Below are 12934 nucleotides of genomic sequence, written 5' to 3'. Positions count from 1 at the left end.
TACATAGTATTACAAGACCAAGGGGCATAGGGTGACATAAAAGAGTGGAGGAAGATGCACACAGGTAGATTATCTCCTATGCAGGTGGGCCTGTTTGAAGGGGATTGGTAACTGTAAAGTGGTGAAAGGGGAAACTGCAGTTAGGCAGCATGGAATGTAGGTCTGTGGGATGACGTTGGTGATCACGGAGATGGGGAGGAGTGTGAGGGCAGCACCATGGATCAAGTGGTGGATACTGAAACAGGATGATTGTGAGGTTGAGTTCAGAGAAGTGTTAAGACAGGCAGTGGGTGGCAGTGAAGAGTTAGCAAATATCTGGGTAACTATATCCGAGCTAATAAGGGAGATGAGAAGAATGGGGTTTGGTGTGACATCTGCACAGAGGAAGGAGGACAAGGAGACTTGGTGGTGGCATGAGGAAGTACAGGGGACTATACAGAGAAAGAGATAGGCCAAGGAGAAGTGGGATTGTCAGACAGATGCAGAAAGTAGACAGGTGTATAGGGAGATGGGGGTGCATGGCAAAGGCTGAGGATGGGGCATCTGAAGGGTTGCATGTAAGGTTGGAAAACAAGGATGGAAAATACGACCTGTACCAACTGGCTTGACAGAGGCAAGTGGCTAGGAAGGATGTGCAGCAGATAAGGCTGTGAAAGGATAATGGTGGAACTGCATTCACTAGTGAGGAGAGTATGTCAAGCAGGTGGAAACAGTACTTTGACGGGCTGTTGAGTGAAGAGATAGAGAGAGTGAGAAGGTTGGATGATGTGGGTATGGTGAATCAGGATGTGCAACAGATTATCAAGGGGGACGTAAGGATAGCTATGAAGAGGTTTAAGAATAAAAAGGCTATTGGTCCAGATGACATACCTGTGGAAGCATGGATGTGTTTAGGACAAAAAGCAATGGTCTTTTTAACTGGATTGTTTACAGTAATCTATGGATATGAGAGAATGCATGTGGAGTGGACAAAATGTGTTTGGGTACTGATTATGAGAATAAGTGTGGTGTGCAGAGCTGTAGTAACTACAGAGGGATAACATTGATTAGTAACAGCTTGGGGCAATGGTAAAGGGTGGTGGAATCTAGGCTAAGAAGGGAGGTGAGGATTACTGATCAGCGGCATGGTTTCATGCCAGGATAGAGCAGTACAGATGTGATGTTTGCTCTGAGAGTGTTGATGGGGACATACAGAGAATGTCAGACATAGCTGTGTTGTGTCTTTGTGGACTTACAGACAGCATATGACAGGATGCCTAGAGAGGAGGTGTGGTATTGTATGAGGTAGTCAGGATTGGCAGAAGAATCTGTAAGAATGCTACAGGATATGTACAAAGCTAGTGTGGCAGCAGTGAGTTCTGCATTGGGAGTGACAGGTGTGTTTAAGGTGGAGGTGGGAGTACATCAGGGATCAGCTATGAGCCCTTTCTTATTTGCAGGTTTCATGCCCACTGAGTGGCACAGAGCTACAGTTATCCCACTCCACAAGGGGGGATCCACCTTGGATCCCGGAAACTACCGTCCCATCAGTTTGACAAGCCTTATCTGCAAGGCCATGGAGCGTATTATCATGGAACTTATAAACAAAGACATTGGCAACCTTCAAACACTGGACCCCACCCAGTTTGGGTTTGTGAAGGGCTGATCTTGTCTCCTGAACCTGATTGACTTCTTTGAATCAGTCTCTAGAGCCATGGACAAGGGTAAGGTGGTCCACACAGCCTATCTAGACCTTGCCAAGGCCTTTGACAATATCCCCCACTCTGGAATCATAGATAAACTTACTAAGCTGTGCACTAATCCCTACATCACCCAATGGGTTGCTAACCAGCTTACTGATAGAACCCACACTGTAAAAGTAGCCGACTCCAAATCCAGCTCCAGACAAGTGACAAGTGGAGTATCTCAGGGTTCAGTCCTGGGACCGCTCTTGTTTGGCATCTACTTCTCTGAAGTACAGGCCAGCACTAAGGGACTCTGGCTAACAAAGTTCACAGATGACTGCAAACAGGGAGCCATTATTGAATCCCCAAATGATGTGGATACTCTACAAAAGGACCTTACAGAAACAGATGCTTGGTGCCAGAGCCATGGGCTCAAGCTCAATGCCAAGAAATGTATAGTTATCCCCTTTGGGAAAAAACATGTATCCATGAATTACCATATAGGTGGCAGTACACTAAACACGGAAAGTGTGATAAGAGACTTAGGGACACAGGTGGGCAGAGGTCTCGCCTTCGATAACCACATCGCCACAACAGTCAGGAAATCCTTCTATGTGGCACACCTCATCACTAAGGGCTTTTCATCCAGAAAAAAAGGAGGTCATTGTCCCACTGTACTCATCCCTCATTAGAACCATTATAGAATACAACACCCCGTTTGGTATGTACCTCTCAAGACATCTGCAATAACTGGAAAGGCCACAGAAATTCATCACTAAAAGAATCACAGGCCTAAAGCAGATGCCCTACGCTGACCACCTTAAAAAACTCAAGCTATACTCTGTCACATATCATCTACTCTGAGGCAACCTCTGCTTAACATACAAGGCCATGTCAAACCCAGAGCTGTTGGACATGCTATACTTAAAGAAATCCCAATCCCTCAGAGCCACATGCTCCAGGGATCTAAACCTTGTCATCACAATAAACAAAACATGCTGGAGGGATAGGTTCCTAACCCAGAGACTCCCCAGAGTCTGGAACAGATTGCCCATACATGTCAAGCAGAGAGCCTCTTTGGCCCTCTTCAAAAGGAACCTTGACAATTGGATGGGAGAAAGGAAATTCACCCCGGGGATCACGTCAGTCGCCCTGCTAGAAATGGATCCAGGGAAGTAAATAGTGTGGGAAGAAATAGCGAGGGAATTGTTATGGCTAGGCTTGTATAGGCCCTAGGGCTGATGGCCTAGTAGCAACCTATGAACCTATGAACCTATGGATAGATTGACAGACATGATCAGACAGAGGTCACCTAGACTGTGCTGTTTGCCGATGACTGTAGTGAGAGTAGAGAACAGGTTGAGGAGACCCTGGAGAGGTGGAGGTATGGTCTAGAGGGAAAGAATGATGGTCAGCAGGGCTAAGATGGAATATATGTGTGTGAATGGGGGTGGTGGAATAATGGTAAGGAAGCAGGGAGTACAGTTATCAATGGTAGATAGGTGTAAATACTTGGGAACAACAGTTCAGAGTAATGGCGAGTGTGTGGTAGAGGTGATGATGTGAGTATGGACAGGATGTGGGTGGTGGGGAAGAGTTCATGTGTGATTTGTAACAGTCAAGTACCATTAAGAGTGATAGGGAAGGAATACAAGAGGGTAGTAAGACCAGGTATGTTATATGGGTTGGAGAAATTGGCATTGAAAAAAGAGGCACAAGTCAGAGCTGGACATAGCAGTGTTACTGATGGTATGAATTGCACTGGGTATGGCCTAGCAGTGTCACAGTCGGTAATGTTCAACACACACTCTAGTAGTGGTCATATGTGAGCCATCCTTTCCTGGGGTAACTCAGGGCCCTGAGCTGTGTTCTATGTCACTGCAGACAGAAACAGTTTTTATGGCCATAGGTTCTGCTCAGCAATATATCAATACAGCATGTGTTGTTGAGACATAATTTATTTTATTTATTTATTTATTTATTGTCGTTGGTTTACCAGGATAGTCCATTGGGCCTTAAAGAACCCATTTTCAATGGATTCCTGGGGAGAAAATCTCCAACAGAGTGTATTTTCAACATTTAGCAGTAACAATTTTTATACAGAGAGTTATTAATAATTATATATACTAAAAAGTAGAACTAATCACATTTAGAAAAGCAATCATAACAGTTAATACAATAAGAAGAAACCTACAAGTAATGGAATAAATGTAAAACATTAATACTGATTAGAGAACAAATTTCATAGCTACAGGTGTAGAGTAGAGCTAGTTATGTGGGGTGGGAACAAGAGCATTCCCACCGTGAAGCTAGATGAAGGTGGAGAGACTTTTTGAAGGCAGAGTGGTTAGAGGTGGTGTGGATGAGTGGAGGTAGGGAGTTCCACAGGCGAGGCTGAAGGAAAGAAGGTTTTTGCCTGGGGGATGAGTTGTTTTGTGTACTTCGAGTAGATTTTGATTATTTGACCTTAGAACTCTGTTAGGTAGGTGCATTTTAAAGGCAGAGGAAAGAGAGGGACAGAGGGAAGGGTTGAGAATAAGCTTATGGGCTAGAGTTAGTTGAGTGTAAGTTAGTTGATTGGGAAGTTCTAGCCATTTTAGGTTATGGAGGGAGAAACAGTGGTGGGTGGAGGACTTTTGGCTGGTGGCGAATTTTGCAATTTTGTTATAGCAGGAAGTAAGTTGCTTTTTAACAAGGACTGAAGATTAGTTAGTAGTGGGCCACCATATAGCAGGGATGGGATTAGGAAGGAGGTAGAGAGAGTGATTTTAGTGGCAGATATGAGGTAGGCATTCTGTCTATAAAGCATGCCAAGTTTTTGGTGTGTTTTTTTGATGTTAATTTGCAGGTGGGAGTTAAATTTAAGTAGGTTATCGATTTGGACCCCAAGTAGTTTGGTTTCTGACACAATTTCAAGAGGTGAGTTGTGTTGAGTAGTAATTGAGAAAGTACCCATGTCAGGAGGGATGACTTTAGAAGGGGTAAATAACATTAGTTTGGTCTTGGTAGCATTGAGAGCTAGATGATTACAAAGCATCCATTGCTCAGTGGAAGAGAAAGCATCTTGAGTAAGTTTTTGTAGTGTAGAGATAGAAGAGGCGGAACAGATAATAGTTGAATCATCTGCATATTGGATGATGCTAGAGAAAGGGATTGATTTGTGGAAGTCATTTATAAAGATATTGAAGAGAAGAGGACCCAGTATGGAGCCTTGGGGAACTCCTGTAGGGGTACTAAGGAAAGAGGAGGTAGCTTTTTTTTCCATTTTACAGCCTGACTTCTATTAGATAGGTAGCTAGAGAACCAGTTCAAAGAGGAGGAAGATAGGTGAAGATTAGAAAGTTTGTTTAAGAGCAGGCTATGTGAGATAGTATCGAAGGCTTTGGAAAGGTCAAGAAGTAAGGTGGAAACAATTTGTCCAGAGTCACGGGCTTTATTTACAACCTCAAGGAAAGAGAGGAGGGCTGTCATGGTGCTATGATTGGGTCTGAACCCGTGCTGCGTGGGAGTTATAAGATGGTTGTCTAGGAGGTGGGGAAGGAGCTGAAGTTGGACACATTTTTCTAAGAGTTTAGAGATGGGGGACAGGATGGCTATGGGGAAATTAGTAATGTTATTATTGTTACCACCTTTATGTAGAGGTATAATAAAGGCTTGTTTCAGATTTGGGGAACTGTGTATTCTAGTAGTGAGCGGTTAATTAAAATGCTAATGGGGTAGGCAAGAGTTTCAGCAGCTATACTGAGAAAGTAAGAGGGGATATTATCTGGAGCATTGGTACATGGTTTCAATTTCTGAAGGAGTTTTTTAATAGTTGATGTTGGTATGGGATTTAGTGAGAGGAGGGGGCAGTCAGGAGGGGAGAAATTTTGGGGAGTAGGAAATGATGATAGAGTTTGTGTAGAAGAGGGGGTAGGGGAGATTGTGGGTGAGGAGTAGGGTGAAGAAGTAGAGATAGTGGGGCTGGATGAGGAGGTATTAGACAGTAGAGAGGAGTTTGAGAATGAGGAGGTCAATTTAGAGATAGAGTCAATAAAGAAGGAATTAAATTGGGTGGCTAATTCATGTTCTGGAGCATTAGGGTCTGTGGTAGGAGTATCCGGTTTGCTGGGGTGGAGGAGAGTAGAGATCCCTTTCCAGAATTTCTGAGGGTTGTTTTTATTTTGGTTTTGGAGTCTAGAGAAATAGTTTTGACGATCAGAAGTAGTGAGATTCTTTGCTTTGTTTCGGAGCATTTTATATTCGTTAAGGAGCGTTGTTGTCTTGTGTTTTTGGTAGCGTCCCCAGACTTTGTCTCTTTGTCTCATGATAGCAAGAGTAGTTTTGGAGAGCCATGGGGCTGATTTAGTTTTTATTCTTTTAGTCCATAAAGGAGCTTGGGAGTCAAGTAGTTTTAAGAAAGTTGAGTTGAAGTATGAGACTGCATCGTCTAGAGATAATGTTTTTAGACAGTTCCAATTAATTGCTTGTAGTGAGTTTGAAAAGATTAATGGGTTGAAGTTTTTATGGTCACGGATAGTAATGTAGTTATGAGTCTGCTGAAGGATAGTGGGAAGCCGGTGGGTAAAGGTGGGTAAGTGGTCACCAAGTGGGTCGGGAAGAGTGCCACTGTTGTTGAAGTAGTGAGGGTGGGAGACTAGAATCCAGTCCAATATACTCCCATTGGAGGGGTTTTTGGCAGGATGGGTTACCAAAGTGATCAGTTGTGAGAAATTGTAAAGGTTGATGTTAGTGAGGTTTGTAGGAGACTGTATAAGGGCCCAGTTAATATTAACATCTCCTAGGATTATGGTTTCATTACTAATGTTACTGGATAGCCAGGAAAGGATGAGTTCAAGTGTGGAGATATTATCCTGGGGGATGTAAAGGAAGCTATACATATGTGTTTATGATTATTGATTTGTAGCATGGTAAGGAGAAGTTCGGCATTGTTAAAGTGTGGAGTAGGTTTGTTGTATGGGGTAACTACTAGGGAGGAGGTGTATAGGAGGGCTACTCCTCCACCTTTCTTGTGAGGTCTGTCTTTTCGAATGATGGAGTAGTTAGGAGGAGCTATTTCAGAGTCTTTAATGTGTGGTTTTAGCCAGGTTTCTGAAATAGTGAGGATGTCAGGTTTATTGTGTATGAGCCATGCATGTAGGTTTGGGACTTTGTTTCTACACTTTGAGAGTTTAAGGAAGTGAATAATAGGGATTTATTTATAGCAGTAGTAGTGGTGGGGCCTGGGTTAGGATGGATGTCTCCAGATATGAGAGTGCTTGTAAGGTGTAGTATGTAATGGTTTATGTGGGTAGTTAGCAAGGAGATGAGATTAGGTTGTTTTGTGAATTGGAAGGGTTTGCTAAAAGTCATGGTGGAAAAATAATATTATTTGAACTTCCTATTTTCCACATTTACATGCCCCCACTACATTCCATTACAGGCTTGATTGTTTGACATAGCCGTGTTTATTTGTTTTCAGTTCAGTTGGTATACTTCATCAGTCTCACTGTGTGTGTGTCTGTCTGTTTATTTCTGTGGTTGTGTGTGTGTGTGTCTCTCTCTCTCTCTGTCTCTTGTCTGTCTCTGTCTCTCTCTCTCTCAGACAGATGTAGACTATACATCTGTTTTGTATAGGCAGCATCTTGTCTTTAGTAGGTAATGCTCATGAGCAGCTGATGGCCTGTACACTAATTGGAGTCCCCCACTTGCTAATTGCATGTGGAACAGCTGTGGTATCATTCCCATACCCAATAGCATGGAAACACACTCCTACAACTAAAAACTTCATATGGGTGTTACCCCTTTTCCTTGCCTGGGAGGAGTACTTCATGCAGGTGTGTGACAAACAGCATCCCAGAATGTAGTCGGGAATACCTCTAATAACAAACACTGTGGAGACAGCCCAACAAACTGGGGGAGAATGTTCCAAACATAGGGACAGAATGTACGTATTGCTGTTATACAGTTGAACTAATGCTAGTTTGACAGGGTTTGTGTGGATATGGCTGCTCTGCATGAATTTAAATCTGATAGTGTTATGTGGTTGACATAACTTCCAAATGTAGGGCTATCGGCAGACTGGCCGGAGTTTGGACTCTTATATTTGGTATGTTACTCACATATTTTTTGGCCTTGGAAATGCACTTTACAACATTACATAAAGAGGGGGGCGACTCCCCTACTTAAATATACCAACTCCGAGATCGCACTACAGTGACGAAAACGTCAAAATAACAGAGGCGGCCAAGCGATTTCTTTCCCAGGGAAAGAAATCTCTTATATGCCATTTCGATATTTTGCCATTTCGTGCTTTCAAGTTTGATCAAGATGCATCCAAAAGAATGCATCTTCAATCACATAATAGGAACCCATTACAACAACCCTATTACACAAGCAACTTTCTCAGTTTATGACAGCAAGATGGTCAATAATGCCCCTGTGTTTGGGCCTCAGCCCCCAAATACGTCAGGCTTTGTCCAAATGCCATGCTGTAAGAGGTGTTTAGGTGTAGTATATCATTAGATAGTGACTTAATTCCAGATATCATCCCAGTGATGTATCAGACTGTCAGACATGTTACGCGTAGAAGGCCTTATATATGAGGATGAAGCCTGGACATTCTGTGGGACTCCATGCAGCTGAGAGGGCTGTGTATTTCTAGCAATTGTTGACAGACTGTCAGGATTGTGTAGCAGTGTATTGTGAATGTATTTGGCCTGTGTAGGGGTGGGTAGATGTAAGTGTTGAGTGTCCCTTTCTATCTGACTTTGCATGCTGCTCCAGCTTCTGGTGCTCTATCAACTGTTTATGTTTGTAGGGGTAGACATAGGCATGTCCCATACCACAGTCAGGCTTCAGACTACACTGTGTATTGGGCCGGTATATATAGGGGTAGTGTGTGAGTGGCAAACATGCTGATGATTTTGTTCACACAGTCCATATACTCTACTGTTCATGTGGCTTACCAGTATGTCACTTTGAATGTGGTGCGATTGGTTCTGGGTATGCACTTTCATGCTGGTGTCTGTTTGTCAGTGCTGTTACATCCATGTAGTGCCTGATATATTTGCAATTACATGTGTATTCCCCCATAGCAAAATTGGGTTTGTGTTGTGTCAGTCTGCCTGTAGTTTAGACAGTACTTGGTGACATGCCTAGCAGCTCAGTGTAGTTTCCCTAATGTGATGTTATGTCCTTATATTGATCAGATATACTGTTGCCTGGCCCCCATATATGTTGTGTATGTCTGACATATCAGTGGGATGATGTGAAGATGTATGTCAGTGAGTAGTGGGGAATAATTTGGTTTTGGACTTGGGCTATTTCAGTCAATATATGGTACAACAGACAGGAGTGTTACTGCATCAACTGTGTCATCTTATCTACTCCAGTATTTGGGATTTGTTCCCAGTTTCATGGCTTTACACCCCCCCCCAGTCAGGCTTGGTCCAGATTGTTGCACTAAGGGTTTCTGAGCATACCTCTCGACTGGCCAGATTGTTTCAGACTGCCCAGGATTATTGCTCATATGTATGTTCTGTTCCACAGAATCATTATTTTCATTTCTGTGGTAAATCACTGTGATGGTGTGAGGATTTCTGTCTGTAAATGATGGTATACGTTTCACTTTCAGAACTCACATCATTCTGGACATGTATGCTGACATGAACCCTGTTACTGTAGGAACATTCTACATTTATAACTGCAGTACGTACATTATGTCCTTGTTCTTGGACCATTGTCTCCTATTTTGATAGCCTTTGTCCAGAATTATTGCACTAAGAGGTGTAGAGGTATGGTGCTGGGTATGACTCCACTACATGTTATGGGCATACAATTATATATATTTATATATTTAGATCTATATATATATATATATATATATATATTTAGATCTATATATATATTTAGATCTATATATATATATATATATATATATATATATATATATCTTTTAGATATATCTATACTGATATATATATATATATATATATATATATATATATATATATATATATATATATATATATATATTCCTTTTTTGATATCTATACATATGTTTATATAAGAATATATATGTATATATTCTATACATATTTGTTTTATATGTATAGCTCCATTTATCTGATTTATATACTTTTTAATATTTATCTATCACCATACACATCTATACATGTATTTTTATATAAACTAAACATGACTGATTCCACAGTGTTTATTCCCTACTATTCTATACCTTTACTGAATGATATATTTGAAAAACAGCATTCATTATTACATGTCAAATGGTGTAGTGGTAAATTGCCCTGACTATGTTATACAGCATTCTGGGCTCAAGACTTGGCAGCACTGATTGCTTTGTTACTGAGCAGAACTGTGGCTTATGGAGACAGGGTGATTAAGGCAGTTTTAAGTTGGGTTGCAGGATGGTAAGTGATGCCAACACATGGTTAAATGGGAAACTACTTAATCTGTGTAGGCATCGAGCAAACTTGCTTACTCTTGCTTACCCCAACACTAGTTTCTTTAAAAGAAAAGAAAAAAAGAGGTGATAGGAAAGTGGTGAAGGGGGGGGCATGCAGAGGAAAAATCAATACGGAAGATAGATAGGGATGTGCAGGAAGGGTGTAGGGAAGGTCCATAGCTGTCCATTTCTGATACAGCAACAGCTGTGCATTTGTATAGAATTTGGAGGTGAATTTGGACACTCAAACCTATGAGAGAGGGGTGAGGACAACAGTAATGTGTTGTTAAGCCAATTAGACCAGATTACATGTGTTCAGTGGACATGTGTGTGAAAAGGACAGCTATGTATGGGGTGACATTTTTTGTGGGAACAGATTGCCCTTTTTTTTATAATGTGAGAAGGTGGTGCAGGACCAGCAGACGAGAAGGTCCCAGGTTGTGTCTCAGACATGTTGGGGCCCGGTGCCATGGCGAGTTGAGGAGGGACAGGCAGATCCACTGGGATCGACCTTCCCAGATGTGCTATGGTGTTGCAGTTTTATAACATATGTTGGTTAGTCATGAAAAACACATTCCAGGATTAGTTATAACAGCATGCATAAGTATTCCCATTAACCCAAAACAGCATATTTGGAACATCTGCATAGCGAACAGAACACATGCATATATGAAACCACAGTGAGCATTATAACGTCATGCAGGTTACACTGATAGCAACAGGCCACCAATAATAGTATTTGAACAGTGAACATTAATAGTCAAACATTTAAATATTTGTTGAACAATAGGACACATGTCCCAATAGTAGGTTTGGTGAAAAACATACCTATTGATTTGTGGGTTTAGCATATTGGTGCAGATAGGGTGGGGAAGAGAGAGAGATGTTAATTAACAACTGTATAGGCTTCAATTGCTCACAACTTTAATGATCATTGCTCTAATCATATCCAAGTATTACCTCACTTTACATTGACCTATGGCCTTGGGTTGGGCAGTGGTATGTTCGTACACAGTGTATAATTACAGCCTTCTTACAGATAATATATACCCTTTCTTATCTGGAAGACCTGTGGAGGAAGTTTTTGTCAACACTACCTGACTGTTTCTGCCCATATTCACATAGTCAGGGTTACATATGTGCACTCATACTGTGTGCGTGTGTGTGTGTGTGTGTGTGTGTGTGTGTGTGTGTGTGTGTGTGTGTGTGTGTGTGTGTGTGTGTGCTACTGCCATACTCTGCATTGATTTCTATCATTCACTCTGGGTTTTGGTGGCAGTAACCACTAGCTGTGACAGCATGACACCTGAGGGACATTTCTTGGAGGAGACTACTTGGTGTATGTACTTATCTTGCTGTCATTTGCAGTCTTGTTGTTGAACAGTGGGTGTTGTACACAGTGTATAAGTACAGCCTTCTTACAGCTAAGATATACCTTTTCTTACCTGGTGGACCTGTGGAAAGAATTCCTGTTAACAGTACCTGACTGTTTCTATACATATTCACATATTCCTGGGTGAAATTATGCAGCTTACTGGCACTCCCAGGATTCGAACCGTGCCTGTTTTTGCAAAAAAGTACAGCAAACTTTGTGTTTCATCAGAATGAGATATTGAGAAACTGCTGTCTGTTGTTTGTCTGTTTTCTGGCTAATACTCCCTTGGTTGTATAATCTGACCTTGTAATTCTGACAGTCATGCATGGCAGATAGTTTGTATACTGTGTATTCATACTTTGACAGTATAATTTGGAAAACACTGGTTAACACAACATTACTATTTAGGTATCAGCTCTTGGTGCATGTAACATTTCATATAGTTAATCTCCTGTTTTACAACTCCACAATTTTTGTCAGATGATCCTTGATTATTTAATGTTTTCAGAGCAATAGTTGCTGTGCAGAAACTGTACACATTTTGATTCATAACACCACATACCAAAGTATACACAACCAGTCCGGGGTTTTGACTTTTATTGACAGGTACTGACACTTTTATTGATATATATCCTGTACATCAATATTACTCTGCTAATGTCTTGTTTATTCAGTACAAACCATACCCATTTTTAAATATTGACAGGTGACATTCTAGTACTTTCTGTTTCTTTGCCCTGAATACTACAAGCTGGATTTGTACTCACCAGCCTCGTGATGCAGCCTTAGCAGCCTGCTGGCATGGACATCCATGTTTATGGCCCTCTCGTCTGCAGCTGTACAGGAGATAGAGAAACATTTATGCATAACTATCCATCACATACACAGGCTGGACTTTGGAAAACACTTATTGATACTGATACTTACACACAGCTGGGATATTCCTTGCCTGTGTATCTTGGACCCACTGGTCCAAGAGCTCCCTCTTCCTATGCTTCAAGTCAGCAAAGTGGTGCCAGACCTACTCACCAGTCTGAGGGATGCCAGTGGCACTGGTGAGATCACGTGTGAGATGGTCCCAGGCCTCCGGTTTGCATTGGGAGTCTTGGTACTGGTCCTGTAGTAGTCTCCCTTCATGGTCTTTTGCTAGGAGTCCAACCATGACCCTGGACTCCTGAATGCCCTAGCGCTGCACCCCAAAAGCGCACACCTTCACCAACACCGGCCATAGTGCCTGCAGTAATCAGCTAGAACTGGTTATGATTGTATTCCCATCTGTGTGGTTTAAATAGGGCTGGATTCCTGCCCTTTGCCCTGATTGGTCGAGTTTGAATATGTTGAGCTAAGCTAAGTGACGGGCAAACCCACTTAGCACAGATAAGCATTGCTTCAAGGGATAGATGCTAAGCACTGCTTATCAGTGTGCAAATCCACTTACCTATGTCAATT

This window comes from Protopterus annectens, chromosome 4.part0, assembly GCF_019279795.1.
Source record: "Protopterus annectens isolate FY-2018-M chromosome 4.part0, PAN1.0, whole genome shotgun sequence".
NCBI lineage: Eukaryota > Metazoa > Chordata > Ceratodontiformes > Protopteridae > Protopterus > Protopterus annectens.
The sequence above is the reverse complement of the archived record's forward strand: the minus strand, read 5'-3'. Positions refer to the sequence as shown.